At 37.3% G+C, this 17,207-nt stretch overlaps 1 pseudogene; it reads left to right on the plus strand.

Annotated features, from left to right (window-relative positions):
• The first annotated feature begins 3,286 nt into the window (after nucleotides 1-3,286).
• LOC149162984 (pentatricopeptide repeat-containing protein At4g01400, mitochondrial-like) overlaps nucleotides 3,287-17,207 on the plus strand; it is a 104,610-nt pseudogene continuing 90,689 nt past the window's right edge.

Genomic DNA, 17,207 nt, shown 5'->3' on the forward strand with positions numbered 1-17,207 from the left:
CTGGATCCATGCCATCAAACTTCCTCATATCTAAATTCCATCAAACTTCTGATAAAGAATGAGATTAACTCAGACACGTTACAGAAAAACACATATAAAAGCCAGAGACACAATATTGACGGAAAAAGGCTGAAGCCTCATGTATTCTCTCTCACTCTCATTCTTACATCAAAATAATTGAAATACTGTTACAAATAAATAGATGAGAGACAGTGTTCTCAAGATAGTGTGTGCTCTCTTAGACACCTTTGGTTGAGATAATTTCTCACCAGACACACCAATATAGGAGTTACCTAAACTAACTCCTATCTTAGAGGAACAACCCAAGAGTTAGGCACAAATTCCTAACTTGGAATTTTTAATTAATTAATTTATTTTTGGATTTATTATTGTTTTATGAGAGAGGCTAACATTCCCCCCTTCAATGATAAATCCAAAATAAGAACGAGGAACCATCTTCCAAGTTCTCATGTTGATCCTAAAAAACATTGCCTGAAAAAACCGCCAAATCTGGATGCTGAACAAACCGCAAAATGAAGAGACTGAGTCAGCTGCATGACTGATTCATCTCAGAGGGATGCTTGACAACTCCATCATGTGCCAAGCCGCAAAAGGATCCAACTGTCCTTTGCTTGAAAACAGCATCCGGTGTCCACTGACACAATTTGATGAATGCCCACTGGCGTGTTTGCTGATGATGATTGCCCACTGGCTGAAGATGTCGAAAAACAACTCAATGTTGTTTTTGCTATGATGAAAGCTGCTCACTGCTGCTTTGGTTTTCGATCGCCCACTGGCGAATTTGGTGATGCTCACTACTGATGACAAATGCCCACTGGCTGATGAAGATGCCCACTGGCTGCTTCGCTGATGTTGTCGAGACTTTCAGTCTGACAACCACTTGTCAATTTCATTGACATTTTCCCCCCTTTGTCAGCTGAAAGGAGAGACAATCTTCTCCAAAATATATTTGACCTCCCCCCCTTCACGTGTAGGAGAGTTTCACTGTCGTACTCCCTCATTCAACTGCATGAGAGTACCATCATCTGTTCACTGCTGGCTGCACTATGTGTGATTGTAGTCGGTTGTAGAACTGAGACAATCATTTGACTGTGGATGACCATTCCCAAGGATCAATCCATTCGTAATGTATCTTCAATCTGCCTGATTTTTTGTGGTTGTGACATTTTGCTGAGGAATGATTGGGCTTGCCACAATGGCAGCACGGATGGAGATCAAAACACTGATCTTCCATATGATCGACTCTTTGACAATGAGAGCATTTCGGTTGAACATGAACTTCAGGTTGCATGCAATTTCGTTTGTCTACAACTTTCTCAGAACCTACTGAGGTGAGTGGTTCAAGAAATCCTGCACTCACAAACTTAATTGGCTTGGAATAATCTGGGATATGTAAGTTGGTATCATCAGTGACATATCCTAAGCCACGTCTATTCTTGTTATTTTGAATTTCTTCCCAGGGCTTGATGATGGGTTTGGAAGAAATTTGAATTTGATCATGAACAACTTCGACACTTGAAGTTGTTGGGATGAATGACTTATCATCTGGATGGTTCAAAGACTTGAAAGTATCACTCTTTTCTTGCAATTCATTCCTTTGAAGTTGGGACTCAAGCTGAAGAAACTCAATGGTTTCATGCGTTCGCTGTAGATGCCGTGAAATATCAGCAAGAGTTTCTTTGCTGACGTGCACCATGTCTTCATCACTGGAGAGGATCAAACTGTGAAGAATGTTTAATAACTGAATATGCTGCGCCATCTGAACTTGCTCACTTGAAATCAGGCTCTCTTGTTGTAGATGTCGTGCTTTGAACTGTTGCACTTGATATTGTTACTTGGATGACAGGCTCACTTGCTATGGGACTTGACTGGCACGCTTGCTTGATGACGATTGCGTTTGTGTGAACGCTCACTTGAATGAATAACCACGCTCGCTTGATGACGATTGTGAACTTGTTTCTTATTTGCTTTAGAATTAAAATTCGTGCATTCAATAGAGTCTGCTTAAAGGAAGGGTGTCGAACACTGTCGAAAATGCACCCAAAAAAGCGTACAATGGTTTTAATGACTCACATAAAACAAGGAATTCACTTGTCTTAATTTGACTAAGTTGAAGAGAATGGACGTGCTTGACTTCTGATCAAATCAAAACGTGGGTGTCGGTTTCAACCGAGAATGCACCCGTACAATGCAATGTAATTGGAATTTGATTCACAAGTTCTTAAATTTGTTTGCAAGAATGTTGATGTAGACTTTGCTTTGAAATGCTTTAACTTGATTAAGTGAAGTTGCTTTTTGATGTAGAATGTTGATGTTGAGAATCTATGATTTTGAGTTGTATTTGCACAGATGCAAGTGTCGAGTTCAATTGTCCTTCCTTGACGCTATTCTTTTACAAGTGTTGTGCTTGCTTGCATTGAACTTTATGTGTGTGGTAAATGCGATCATTTATGTGTCACAACTAGACACAAATCATAAGCAACAACATGAAGCCATAAAAACACTCGCCATCACAAATACACATGGTGTACCTAAGATCCCCTTATTCAATTTCGGGCGGATCTAGGACACAATCACCACAAAAAATATGATATCTTTATTAATCACTGAGTACATCTGAAGCAATGATAATGCCAAGCTGAAAACCCTTTGAAACAACTCGCCTTAAAAATCTGAATGGATAGTGACACGATCCCTCTCAAAGTAAAACAATACTTTGAATTGCAACAACTTTCCCTTATCACTCCAAATAAAAGATCACTTCTTACTTCAAAAAATTACAAAACAAAATTCACCTTATTGAAGGAAAGGCATATTGCAGTGGAAATTCTCTGGATTTATCGGAATAATTGAATTTGAAACAATGTCGCCAACTACATCTGTTGATCTGAAGTTTCTGGGTGTTCATAACGCGTCTGTGGCAAAAAAACAGGAATAGTTTGGAATTCGGCTCTGAAAAACAGCTACAAAAGCTGAAATTCATGCAAGACCTGTCGCAGATAAAACCGCAGATGATTCAAAAGGCGCTTTCGTCGATCGGGATTTCAGAGTACAACGAATGTCAATTTAACTCATGTCAATCTTCAAGCCGAGGGCTTTAACGGAAGATCTGAGTCATCAAGTCACACTGAAATGTTGAACTTGTTTCCCATAAGCACCTGCACCGGTTCCAGTTTCGGTTCAACTTCAGCAGTGGACTGTACACACACACACATGATAAAACAACAATTAACTCAGAAAAATATATAAATCAGAGATCATTTTGTACAGTTTCCCCGTTATTTCATCACATTGCGATTGCCTCTTCTATTGATGCATTCATGAATAAGGCCGGGTTGCTCCGCAAATCCAGTTGGATTACTAAACCCTTGCCATTTTTAAGCACCCTTCTTAAATTCTCGTCATATTCTTCAAGAGGGGACCATTCCTCTGATTCTTCTTCTATTTCACACTCGTCCAATATCCAAAATCAATCTCCTATGCTCACCCCTGCGCGCGTGCACAAATTAATTGCTAAGCAGACAGATGCATTGTTAGCAATGGAAATTTTTGAAGTTGCATATCGGCAGCCCGGTTTCAAGCACAATTATTCTACTTATCATACCCTTATATGCAAACTGGGGCGCGCGAGGCAGTTTAAAGCAATGGAAGGTCTAATCCAGCAGATGAGAAAGGATGGCTGTCCATACACACCAGGTCTGTTTGTTGATATAATTAAAATGTATGGAGAATTTGGAATGCCCAATGAAGCTATTAAGGCTTTTCATCAGATGTTAGATTTTGGTTACGAACCATTGGCAAAGTATTTCAATGTTCTATCGATTGTGCTTATCGAAAACAAATGCCTTGAGACAGCTCTTTCCCTTTTCAAAAAATTGCATGAATTTGGAATAACCCCAAATACTAGGTGTTGGAAATAATACTGAGAGGGGGGGTGAATCAGTATTATATAATTCTTTTAATAAATCTTCTTTATTTGTTCTTTGAATTATTTTTGCATGTCAGTACCATAAAATAATGAGCATGAACAAAAGAAAACAGATAGTCACACCAAAGAACACAAGATGTAAGGTGGAAACCCAATGTGGGGAAAAAACCACCTGCTGCAATATGTCTCTATCTTCTTTCAAATTAGAAACTCCTTTTACAATGGTTTTGTACTGGTGCAGTCCTTTACCAGTACGTAGGCTGCAACCTGCAGAGAGCTACAACTCTCTCTCATTTTCCAGTCTCTTCTGGAAGGGAGCTACAACCCCCTACTTCTTTTCATACAAGGACCACTTTTCATAAATTTTCAAACTGGATCCATAAGCATCAATTGATCATCAAGTGTAAGAGAATCACCCAATCAACTGTAGTAACCAGATCAACAATAATAGGACCAAACCCAGAACACAACAATGATAAACAAAGATTTTAAGAGAAGGAAGCACCCTGTTCAACTGCTAGCCTGAGTCCGGACTCACCCTGCTCAACTGCTAGCCTGAGTCCCTGGACGCACCCTACTCAACTGCTAGCCTGCGTCCCGAACGCACCCTGCTCAACTGCTAGCCTGCGTCCCTCGCACTGAGTCTATTGGACTGCCTGCGTCCCGGCGCACCTGAACCCTTCTGCGCCTGCGTCCGCCGCACCTGAAACGCTTCGCTCCTGCGTCCCGGACGCACCTGAACCCTTACTGCACCTGCGTCCCTCTGGGCATAGAGAATTTCAAGACTTTAGAAATGACCCAGACAGTTAGATCTACAGATCCGAGCAAGAGCCGAAGAGATCTCGGTCCATCAGATTCGCCTTGTTTAGATCTAGACCAGATCTAGCCCTCATAAGATATTCAACCCAAAACCATGCTCAATCCAAATGATCTCCTTTGCTTTATATAGGCAAGCTCCTCCTAAAATCATGGAACAATACCACGAGCCGACACCATAGTAACCAAAAACTGTCGGCTAAATACCAAGAGTAAAGCATAAGAAACCCCCACGTGAGCTTTTTCTGCCTTGAAAAGTGTGCACTGGATGGACGCACCCCCTGAACGGCTGGCCTGCGTCTCTGGACGTGGACCCTGCATGGTGTACCTGTGGGTACACACCTTCTGAACTGGCTTCCTGCGTCCTTCATAATTTTTCAATAAAAAGAGAGCTGATCATCAACCTTTGCTGCTGACATGAAGAACAGTGATCTACCACCTGAATGGGTTGCCATCAAGGACAACACCTGAACCATAATGCCAACACTAGGACCTATAATATTCCATATCGATAGGTTAAGTCATGCCTATTTTCTTTTCAACAGGATGAACAAGCAGGGTTGCATTCCTGATGTTGAGACTTACAACATTTTAATGCAAGGTCTTTGTAGGAAAAGTTAGGTTAAAACAGCACTCGGTGTCTTGGATGAAATGTTAAACAAGGTTTATGTTCCAGATGCTCTTACCTTCAACACACTGCTGAATAGCTCTCAATTAATGCAATATCGATCTCATCTGCGTTTTCCTATTCCTCCAATGGTGCTTCCGGCTTCCCGCAAAGTTCCTAGTCATAGTCATTTATCGAACCAACATTCCAGGTCTCACAGAATTTCCTTTCATAGAAATTTCAGCCTCTCCTTCAAAAGATTATCACGTATACCGAACAATAGTGCTTCAATAGTCAACTGACAACGATTTAGTCGGCCACACATAATCCATTCTCCATAGGAAGATGCATTACACCTTTCCAAGCTCAGATCTAACCTCGCACTGTAGCCTCCTCCAAGCGTCGGACAGACAGTTCTTTTTCCATGCTTCTTTTCTGGTAGCACAATTGCTTTGGATAATTGGCGATGGTAAGATGGAAAACCTACTACAACATAACAAAATTCTTGTTCCACGCCGCAAATACAATCAATACCCACTAATAAAGTGCTCACTACATAGCGACACAACAACAAGTAGTTACCACTTCGTCGCTAATGAGCTAGTTGGAGGAGGCGTAAATAGCAGCGGTAACCAGATCTGCCAGTTCCTCCAATCCGTCAAATTGCCACCACAACTCTACTCAGGGATCCGCAGGTGTCATTAGATCTGCCGCTCTTCTTTATATGGGCACTGCTGCTTTCCTTTATCGCTTTTATTGTGTCATCGTAATCTTCTAACACTAGGAAGAGTTTCGTAGTTAATACCAGCTCTGATACCACATGATAAAGAATGAGATTAACTCAGACACGTTACAGAAAAACACATATAAAAACCATAGACACAATATTGATGGAAAAAGGCTGAAGCCTCATGTATTCTCTCTCACTCTCATTCTTACATCAAAATAATTGAAATACTGTTACAAATAAATAGATGAGAGACAGTGTTCTCAAGATAGTGCGTGCTATCTTAGACACCTTTGGTTGAGATAATTTCTCCTTTGGTTGAGATAATTTCTCACCAGACACACCAATATAGGAGTTACCTAAACTAACTCCTATCTTAGAGGAACAACCCAAGAGTTAGGCACAAATTCCTAACTTGGAATTTTTAATTAATTAATTTATTTTTGGATTTATTATTGTTTTATGAGAGAGGCTAACAACTTCCTCATATCTATCTTTGGAATGTGGTGGGTCTTAACCCTAGTATTTGAATTTGTAAAATCATATTTCATATTCCTTTTATCCTCGTCAAGATTTTCATGGATTACCTTGCCACCATTGGGAAACCTTTCTTATAGAAAATTTGTAAACCTTCCAACTTGATATTCATCATATCCATGTCTGCTTTAAAGAATCCCAAGTTTGCTTTTAAACCATCCTTCAAACCTTCCATCTTTCCTTTTATCTTTCTTCTAAACCATCCATCTTAGCTTCTAGTTCATTTTTGGTTATTCTTTATGAGAGCGAAATTTGTTGCACTTGGTCTCGTAATTTTGATGTATCATGTTGCATTTCTTCCTCTTCTTCATGCGTCATAGTAGATCTTTCTAATTTCTTACTAGGTGTATCCATTTTTTTGTTTTGAGGCATTTTGGAATCAAACAACAATATATATGCTTCACTATGTTCTTCGAATCACTTCAAACTATTTTTTCAAACAAAAGTTACGCAAAATTAAAAAAAAATAACACACTTTTTCTTGATTTTAGGAGCTCAATAATGAATTTGTTGTATCTTTGTAGTTTCAGATTCCAAAGGTTTGAAACTTTGTCTTTTGGTAGCCCTCTTAGTATTCTTTCCAATGCCACAAGTCAAAGCAATATTGGATTCTTCAGGATAATTTTATGCCAAATCTCCCATGATGACTTGATTATGGACTAGTTCAGTAGAGCGAACTTTTATGGGATGCCACATGTCACTGTTTCAACCATTAACCCTAAAATTGATATAAGAAAAATAAATTCCATGCAATTTTGGTTTGTTTTTACTAAATTCAAATCCGATGCTCGAAGAAAAATTTATGACGATTTTCCCAAATTCACACGTTTGAGACTGAATTCTGGAGCATGCATAAACCATAAATTCTTCGAACCATATCTTAGAAAATATAACAAACCAAGATTTGAAATTTTTACAAGAAATTCACTAAGATTTCGGCTCCACGTGGTCGGAATTTCAGCTTCTAAAGCCTCGTAGAAAAAAATTGAAGATGACTTGTTTGAAGTAGTGAAAACCTATAATTCAAAGCTTTGATAAAAAATTTATGCAACGAGATCACAAAATAGAAGAAAATATAGATCAACGACTTGAAAATTAGCCTCTTTGAGGGGGAAACCTCCTTTAAATCATAGAAATGAACAATTCTTAGGTGATACAAATGAAAAGACCTCCTTGTTATATATAGGAGTCTAAGGGGTCATAATATAATCAAGGCCTACATAACAATAATAATGTAAGGGCACAAGAATAAAAATATTGAGCTTCTATGGGGCACAAAAATAACAATATGGGGGCTACATGGGCACAACAATAAAAATAATGGGGCTACACTAAAAACAATAATAAGGGGGCCACACTAGTATTATAGGGACTTAACACTCCTCATGGAAAAGGTCTTGAAGAGGATGCTCTGGATCAAGATTATAAAAATCATCAACCTTTCTACATTACCTTGCTTGTCAATGGTGTTCATCTGTATAATTTAACGTTGGATTCATGTGCATCAAATTGTGTCATGACTAAGAGGGTCATGGAACAACTTAACTTAAGAGTCTCTAGACCATATCATAACATTTTCTCCATGGATTCCAAGAGGATTGAAGTTCATGGTTTGATTAAGTACTTGCAAGTTCATTTTTCTGTTTATCCTGATATAATGATTGTCATGGACATTGTTGTGATTGATGTAGCTTATGCTTGGGGCATGGTTCTATTAAGGAAGTGGGTTTTTGATCTAGGAGGAAGTATTTAGATGATTTGGTATTACACTACTATTCCCTCACCTACAGGTAGTGATTTTGTTAGACATTATAGGGAGCCTGAAAGGAGATTTCATGTGGAAGACCCAAAGATGCCAAATAATGAGATTATATATGAAAGCATTGGGAATTATTTTGTCCTATCTAACTCTATAGTTCCTTTGGATGAAAAAGCTGATGGTTTGTATAATCAAGTATGGCATATGTATTTCGATGGTGCATATTTTAAGCATGGTAAAGGTGCTAGAGTGGTGCTTAAATCTCCTCTTGGTCATACTTTCAAATATGAATTTAGAGTGGAGTTTCTAGCAAATAACTATTGAGAAATATAGGGCATCAAAAGATAAGGTATTCTCTTCTTTGATAATTGATTATGATTGCCCTTTTAATTCTTGATTATGATCTTCTCTTTCTTATGTTATTATTGTGTTATTTTCATCAAGAAAATTACCAATTTGTGAACAATAAAGAGACAACAGACACAATATTTAGGTTTTCATCCGAGGCCAAAACCTCTCACTCTTTGAGAGGAAAATCCAAACAAATTATTCTTATGGAATCTTCAACTGATGAATACCAAGACCATGATAAAGAACCTTGACACTAGAGCCCTTCCAAGACCAAGTCACAAGCCCCCTCTTCACCCTTAGATCAACACTTCCCTTCTTGTTCATCTTCTTGGCTTCCTTCAGAATTTCAGCTCTTGTATGTCTGCAAATTTTGCTTCACAACTGAAACCCTAGGTTAGATTTTGATCCTTGAATAGTCTCCTTTTAGAGGGAGACTCTTTTCACTTCTACTCAAATTCCTTTAGTGAAGTATTCACCAAATATAGATCACCCTTGTATGACTGCAACCTTCGGCCTCCCTTTACAAACTTCAGATTTGCAATCTTCAAACATGTGAGGGTAGACTAGCCCAAAAAGAGTCCCACAATGATGTCATTATATTCGCTATCCCTTCTTCTTCCTTCGCTGATGTTAGGGCTCATTCTAAGATGATTTTCACACTTGGTTATTTCAAACTTGCTTGATCGAATTGTTGGTATCCAAATGAGGTCGAGTACTACTATATATAGTGTTTTGTCCATGACTATGAGGCCGACCTTATCACTAGAATAGGACAACATCATCTTTCTAGTATTGTTTCTTTCATTGTAGGTCGACTTGAGAGAGAACTAGTGACAAGGTCTTGGAGGGTGAATTAAAAAAAAAATTGACTTTTACAAAGTGTAACATGCCTTAAATACATGACAATGACTCTTTAGACCTTTTATGGCTACATGACAAAAATCCCTAAGGGCTCGCAATGGGATCCTTTACTAAAAATAAAATCTCTTTCTCATGAAACTCATGAGGCAAGCGTTACAATAATTTTATTTTTCTTCTTTACATCTTTTACATAAAAAATAAAATTACAAGTCATTATGAAGACCAAACCTTGTTACACTTTTCAACACTCCCTCTTAACTAGGGAGGTATTCATAATGGTACTTAGTCATTCTCAATCTGAATAATTTATCATAATAAGAATCATATTGGTAACCAATCTGTATAACATCATATCAACCATCATTGTCACATAGCAAGGCCTTGAATAACAACTCTATCTCTCCAAAATATCTGAGCTCAATGTTGGTGAGACTAATGATTTATAAACACCCTTATCATTGTCTCTCCTGGAACATACCACACCCGGATTCTCAGGGTGTGCTCCATCAGGAATATTTTTATCCTGGATTCCCACTCCTCAAATAATATCAATGCTTTATGACTACTCTTATATTGAATTAGGCCTATCTCATCCTCAAAGAGAATTAGATGTCAGATGATTACCCAATCCTCCATTCTGTGTTTCCAAGTGAAGATCAGAATGATGTGTCTATCTCTCCCTCTCAATTAGAGAGGAAATATTGCTTCCAAGTTTCTATCAAGTAAGAAAACTTGTTTTAGGCTCCCTCCTAGCTAGGGACCTATAATAGTTCCTCATGTGGAGATGAAGGGACAACCAGTTGCTTGAAGAGTTCCTTCCTTCGATGTCATGAATTTCTTCTTTGTCACATAGTTTTCATCTTTTAGGACTTCTTTATAGGGCACATACCATCCATCACTTTCATTCACAAGTAAGTCATGTTATCATTTCTTTCATTAGGAATTGATCTATCAGTCTACATTTGGCCTTGATTCATGTCATTTTTCCTTCTTCATGTTATCTTCTTCGGAAGTATCTTACATCATTATACATGGTTCTCTTGGAAGACATTCACAATTCTTAGCTTAATGGTCCTCCATAAGACCATCCAGATATTTGTTCAAAAATAACAAATGAACTTAAATTAAAAAATAACTTTGTGATGGTCATTCATCATGACATATTTCTGTTGGCATCAACATCTTGTATACAAGTTGACACATTTCCCAAACATGTATATTGTCAAGGGTCTCCATCTTTTTCAAAATTCCATCAAAACCTCCATATCTTTCAGTGAGATCTCATAGTTAAATGTTTTAGTTCCCAGATGTTGATTGCCTTCTTCCATGGTTGCATAATGTATGATATCTTCCTTCCTTTCTTCACATGTTTCATTCCCTTGAGCTTCCAATCAAATTTCCTCCAGTTATTGTCAATCACCTCATATTCCATATGAGAACATATTATGTTGATTTCATCTAGTGTGACCCATGCTTTGCTACATCCTTATATAGAAGAAGATCCTTTCCCTTTGATCATGCTTCTCAAGATAGAGGAATGATCCATGTTACCTGTAACTATTTGACATGAATTTATAATTTTGAATACATAGATACCTCATTTTTCTTTTAGGTCATCTAGGCTTCTTTTAGCGGCTTACTTGATTGAAAAGAGCTTCAATCCTTGATCTGCTTCAACTCTTATGTCATCATATCATCATCCAATGAATTCTACAAGTTGGATTTCCTAAAGAAACACTTGCTTCCTTTATATATTGGTGAATATTCTGATGAAGACTTTATCAAGGAATCTTGAGGATCTAACATATCCCTATCAAACAAATGTTAACTTTTGACTGATGTATGATAAGCCTCGCCCTAGATGACTTCTTAATTTTTCCCATAGGTTTCATTTGAGCTTTCAATGAGATTCTCAAGAGCTATATCCTTCATAGTTTACTGCCATAGATTTTGTGTCAAACATTCTTCATGTTTCCTATGGTGATGTCACAAGCTCTTACTTCTAATGATTCTCCCATGATGTCATCTTCTAATACAATGCATTCTACAATGCTTCCTATCTAGATAGCTATTATTTACATAACTAAAGGGCACTTAGTGGAGGAGATTATCTCAATCATAGTAGAGATCTTTCACTTCCTCCTTCGTAAGCTTATTTTTCTCATGCTCTTCCACTTATTTGGCAATATGGGCTTCTTCCTTATTTCTCTTATTGTTGTCCTTCTTAAGTTTAGGAAAATCTCTTCTACAGTGCCCATAATCTTGAAAACCATAACATTGAATCTTAGCCATGTCCTTGTTCTTTTTATGAGGACCAAATTTACCAAACTTTCCTTTCCTCTTTGTCATAGCAGCATATGCTTGATTTTTCTCATTTGATCCTACATCAGTTTTTGCCTTCAGCCTGGTTTCTGCAATCTTGCATAGTGACCATAGATCCTGGAAAGGAGTGCTTCTTTCTTCCCATAAACACTTGAAGTTAAGTTGCCCCATTCCTCTAGTAGAGAGTTTAATACTACAATGTTCATTTCTCTGTTAGACATTATTTCACCAAGATCTTGAAGTTGATCTCTTATTTCAGAAATCCTCATGAAGTATGAGACTATTCCTTCTCCCTTTGAGATCTTCAATTCATAGATTTCTTGCCTTAGTGAGATAACTTCTCTTGCAATAATCACAAAAAACAACTCTACCAATTTGTTATATATATCTTTTGATGTGCTTAATTTTGATACATATGGGATGAGGGAGACCTCGATGGATTCTATGAGAATCCTCTGACCCCTCACTTCCCCTTTCATGTACCTAGCAAGTGCTTGAGCATCTTATTTAGGAGGTTGGGTTATTGACCCCTTGATGTGTTCCATGACTTCATTCTAAAAAAGGTTTAGACTATTCTTTTCTTCCATGCAAGAAAATTTGAAGCCCCAACCAATTTGTTGTTCTCCTTGCAAAAGGAAATTTTGATAGATTCAAATGAAGTCATAGATATACTTCCTTGAGTAGATGTTGCTTTCTCAACTTTCTTCCTCCATTAACTTGATAGTGATATGGATAGTAGAATACTACTTCTTGATAGATTTATTTTACAAGAGTAATATTTGATCTCTTTGGGAGAGAGATCACTTTGATGGTGTTCCTCAAAGGTTAAAGCTTTTCTTTAATGAGAGAGATCTTGCCTCACAAACCCTTCTGAATATGATGAAAATGTTATTCGATCTAGCCTTCTTTAGTATTTGAAAAATCTTCTATTCCTTAGATGATGATTGAGTGATGCTTCTAAGGTTTTTGGTCTTTCTTTTTGCTTCCTCCTTGATGATGATTCCAACTTGCTGAAGTAGATTTCTTCGATCTAGGGTTTTGGTATGATGTATATCTTGAAATTTCGCTTTAGTACTCTTCGAATCGTTTTGACCTCTTTATTGAAACTTGACCTTGTGTGTCTCTTTGATTAGATGTCCTCTTCATGAATTTGCCACCTTAGCTCTAAAAACATGCTAAGAAATCTAGGGCATCAAAAGATAGGTGATTTCTCTTCTTTGATAATTGCTTATGAGTGCCTTTTTACTTCTTGATTATGATATTCTCTTTCTTATGTTATTATTGTGTTCTTTTCATCAAGACAATTACCAATTTGAAAACAATAAAGAGACAAGAGACACAATATTTAGGCTGTCAGACAGGGCCAAAACCTCTCACTCTTTGAGAGGAAAACCCAAACAAATTATTCTTATAGAACCTTCAATTGACGAGTGCCAAGACCATGAAAAATAACCTTGACACTAGGGCCCTTCCAAGACCAAGTCACAAGCCTCCTCTTCACCCTTAGATCAATGATTCCCTTCCTGTTCCTCTTCTCGACTTCCTTCAGAATTTCGGCCTCTTCTTATAGGTATGCAACTTTTGCTTCAAAATCAAAACCCTAGATTAGCTTTTGATCCTTGAATAGTCTCCTTTTAGAGGGACACTCTTTTCAATTCTAGTCGGCTTCCTTTAGCAAAGTCTTCACCCAATCTAGATCACCCTTGTATGTCTGCAACCTTCAGCCTCCCTTTGCAAACTTCAGATCTACAACCTTCGCACGTGTGAGGCTAGACTAGCCCAAAAACGGTCCCACAATGATGTCACTATCTTCTCTATCCCTTCTTCTTCCTTCGTTGATGTTAGGGCTCCTTCTAATATGATTTTTGCACTTGGTTATTTTAGACATGCTTAACCGGAATTTTTTTCTCCAAATGAGGCCAAGCACTGCTATATATAGTGGTTTGTCAATGACTATGAGGCCGAGCTGATCACTAGAATAGGTCAACATCATCTTTCTACTATTATCTCTTTCATTGTAGGCCAACTTTAGAGAGGAATAGTGACAAGGTCTTGGAGGGTGAATTACAAAAACAAAATTGATTTTTACAAAGTGTAACATGCCTTCAATACATGACAATGACTCTTTAGACCTTTTATGACTAGATGAAAAAAATCCCTAAGGGCTCACAATGGGAGCCTTTACTAAAAACAAATCTCTTGCTTATGAAACTCATGAGGTAAGCATTACAATAATTTTATTTTTCTTCTTTACATATTTTACATAAAAATTACAATTACATGTCATTATGAAGACCGAACCTAGTTACACTTTTCAATACTAACAAAGTGGTTGAGTATGAAGCCCTTATGTTAGGTCTTGAGTTGGCAAGAGATCTAAAATGTTAAATTTCTTAGTGTTAAGGGATATTTTGGTCTCATTACTGAACAAGTCAAAGCTAAGTTTTATTATAAGAATGATAGGCTCAGGAAATATCGAATTGCAGTCTCGGATACTATAGATGTAGTGTCCCTTCTTGGTTAGTTAGTTTTGGTGACATGTGGAGGGTGATTTTGATGGACTGTATAAAGATTATATATCTCAGACTTATGTATATGCGTGTACACTATAGAACTGGTTTGGGTCACATGGTTGTTGTATGCTTATGATAATATCTATGGTTGTGTGTATAAGACTGATTTTGGTCAAGTGCATATTATCGATGTTTCTCTTTTGGCATCCTATTTTTACTTTGGTGCATGACATGAATGATGGTCTATGATTGTGACACATGAACAAAAGCTACTATGTGGAGTATCTAACAGACCATAATCTTGTTGATGATCTATGAATTACATGATTATGCATGCTTAACCATGTATTTAGTAGGAATTGGCAGGGAGCTTAGTTACTTGTCGAGAAGGATACTCAAATAATAAATGGCCGTGGAGGTCATGTAGATAGTTGGGTAAAATGTGATCAAATTAATTCATTATGAATTTCAACTGATGTGTTTAATATACAAGGTTATGATGCATGCAGGCCTGGGGAAACAAGACCTTGCCAACAAATCATCAGATGAGTATGAGCTCACAACCACTACCTTGAGGCAAAGCATTGAGCTTCAAAGAAGCATATATGGAAAATTGGAAAAGATTAGGGCACAAAATCCTAATTTTCTAAAGATCAAGGTGTGGAGTCTTGGATCTTTGCCATAGATCAAGTCATGGAGTCTTGATTCTACTAGGATGCAAAGTCCTAGGTACATGGCAAGGGTGCATAGTCCTAACAAGTTGAGAGAGGTTCAAAATAGGGGTGTGGAATCCCTATTCTCTTACTAACAATAAACACCACTTAAGAAATTACATCAAATAGGTGAATTAATCTAAGTTAAACTTTCAATTGAATTAACTCTAATTTACCCACTTTAGAGGGTCATTTGAATAAAATTATTTTAATACAAAAATATTAATTGCCTATTTTTGAAAAATCAATAATAGAAAGTTTTATAGAAAGGACATATGGGGGGTGAATATTAGATCATTAAAGTAATTAAATAATTAAGAAAAAAATGAGAGGTTTCCACCTCACGGGAGGGTGGTGAATAATATGAATTATAATAAATTAAAAATAGGTTAAGTTTTGCATGAAGGGGCTGAGGTGTCACTCCACTCAATGCTTATAGAAATTGAAAGAACTTTCCCCATGGGAAAGGATACCAAGAAGAGTAGGGAGATGTTGTTGAAATGACTACTAAATTCCTAAATTAAAAATCCCAATAAATTTTCCTAGTTGATGGAAATTGACTGGTGTGAATGGAAGATAAGATAGCTTCCTTAGTTTGCCCAAAGTTTCTCACGAGGTTTCCCAGAACCAGTTCATCTTGAGATGGGGAGCCAAGCCTCCCTAGATTTAAGGAAGTTGTTGGAAACTTCAGTTGTATAAATAAGGAGGCCTAGAGCCTCATTAGGATTCGTATTTTTTATGGAAGATAACTAAGAACTTTCAAGTTGAAGGATTGTGGCAAAACACTGTTATGTATTATTTTTTTATATGTTAATGAAAATGAGAATTTCCTTGATCCAGCACTAAGTGGACTCAGAGGGTTGAAGCTCTTGGGTTAGGGCCCAACCCTAGTAGCATAGATTCCTCTTATTGTACTTGTATGCTTATGTTATTTCATATATTACTTGTTGAATTAATTTTGCCATTATTTCATTGCAAGTATTAGTGAATTTGATTAGTGTGCTTCCATTTGTGCATTTCTTTAGTAGTAGCTTTAAAGAGAGAAAGGAATACCAAAAAGGTTGATAACAAATGGTTATTGCCTCACTCCTCCCTTCAGGGACCATGGTTTGAAGGAAAAACTCCCATTCAACCCAAAAAGACAGAATTCTGATTTCTTATGAAACATAGAGTTTTATGTTAATTAGGCTAGCATCTTCAATTTTCAAGGATAGTTTGCAGTTGTTATCTCTGTTATCTCCAACTTTGTATTAGATTTTATGATGTTTCACAATAGGCTGCAAAGTATTTCCATGCATGAACTAGGCAAATGATTGATGAAATTATGTTTTCTTATGTTGTTGGAGATCTTTCTTGTTTTGACATGATTTATGGATAAATTCCAGTGATGTGTGTATTGCGGGAGTTTCAAGAGTGTAAGAACACCTCATGTCAACAGCCCTAGCCTAACCTCATCTATCCATAATCACCAAAATCCACTAAGTCCATAAATTGAGTTATCATTTGATAAGACCAACTTGCCATGCTTGTTGAGAAAATCCAACCATCCTAGAAACATTGGTTTGAGTTCTGAGGGAGTCCTAGCCACTTCTTTGCCTTATTCATTCCATCACTCACCTTCCCTAAGCCCTATGCCATTACCTAAATTAGTCCTTAATCTTTTGGCCTGATCCTCTAGGAATACAGGGGATCATATAGGTACATTAGGACATCCTATAGACACCCTGTAGGATGACCTGTAGTGGCATGTTTTGAGGCCAGCTTGTGAAAATGGAATCAAGAAAGATAGGAGAAGACCCCTGATTTCCTCTCAAGCCTTTTGACCCTTCACAACCACCTCTCTCCAAACCTAACCCACCTGCCATTAAATCAAGAAGAACTAGCATTCATGTTTTCACAAAAAGGACAAAAAGAAAAGGTTGTTGTGTTCATTCATATGCACAGCAGTCAAGTGTTTTGATTAGGTCAGATTGCATGCTTAGGATAGTTATGATTCCACATGTGTTAGTTTAGAATTATTCTAAAGCAAGATATCTTAACAGATAGCTAGAT

The sequence above is a fragment of the Pinus tabuliformis genome, chromosome 5_2 (genome assembly GCF_031772625.1).
Source record: "Pinus tabuliformis cultivar Carrire ecotype Pingquan chromosome 5_2, CPIR1, whole genome shotgun sequence".
Lineage (NCBI taxonomy): Eukaryota > Viridiplantae > Streptophyta > Pinopsida > Pinales > Pinaceae > Pinus > Pinus tabuliformis.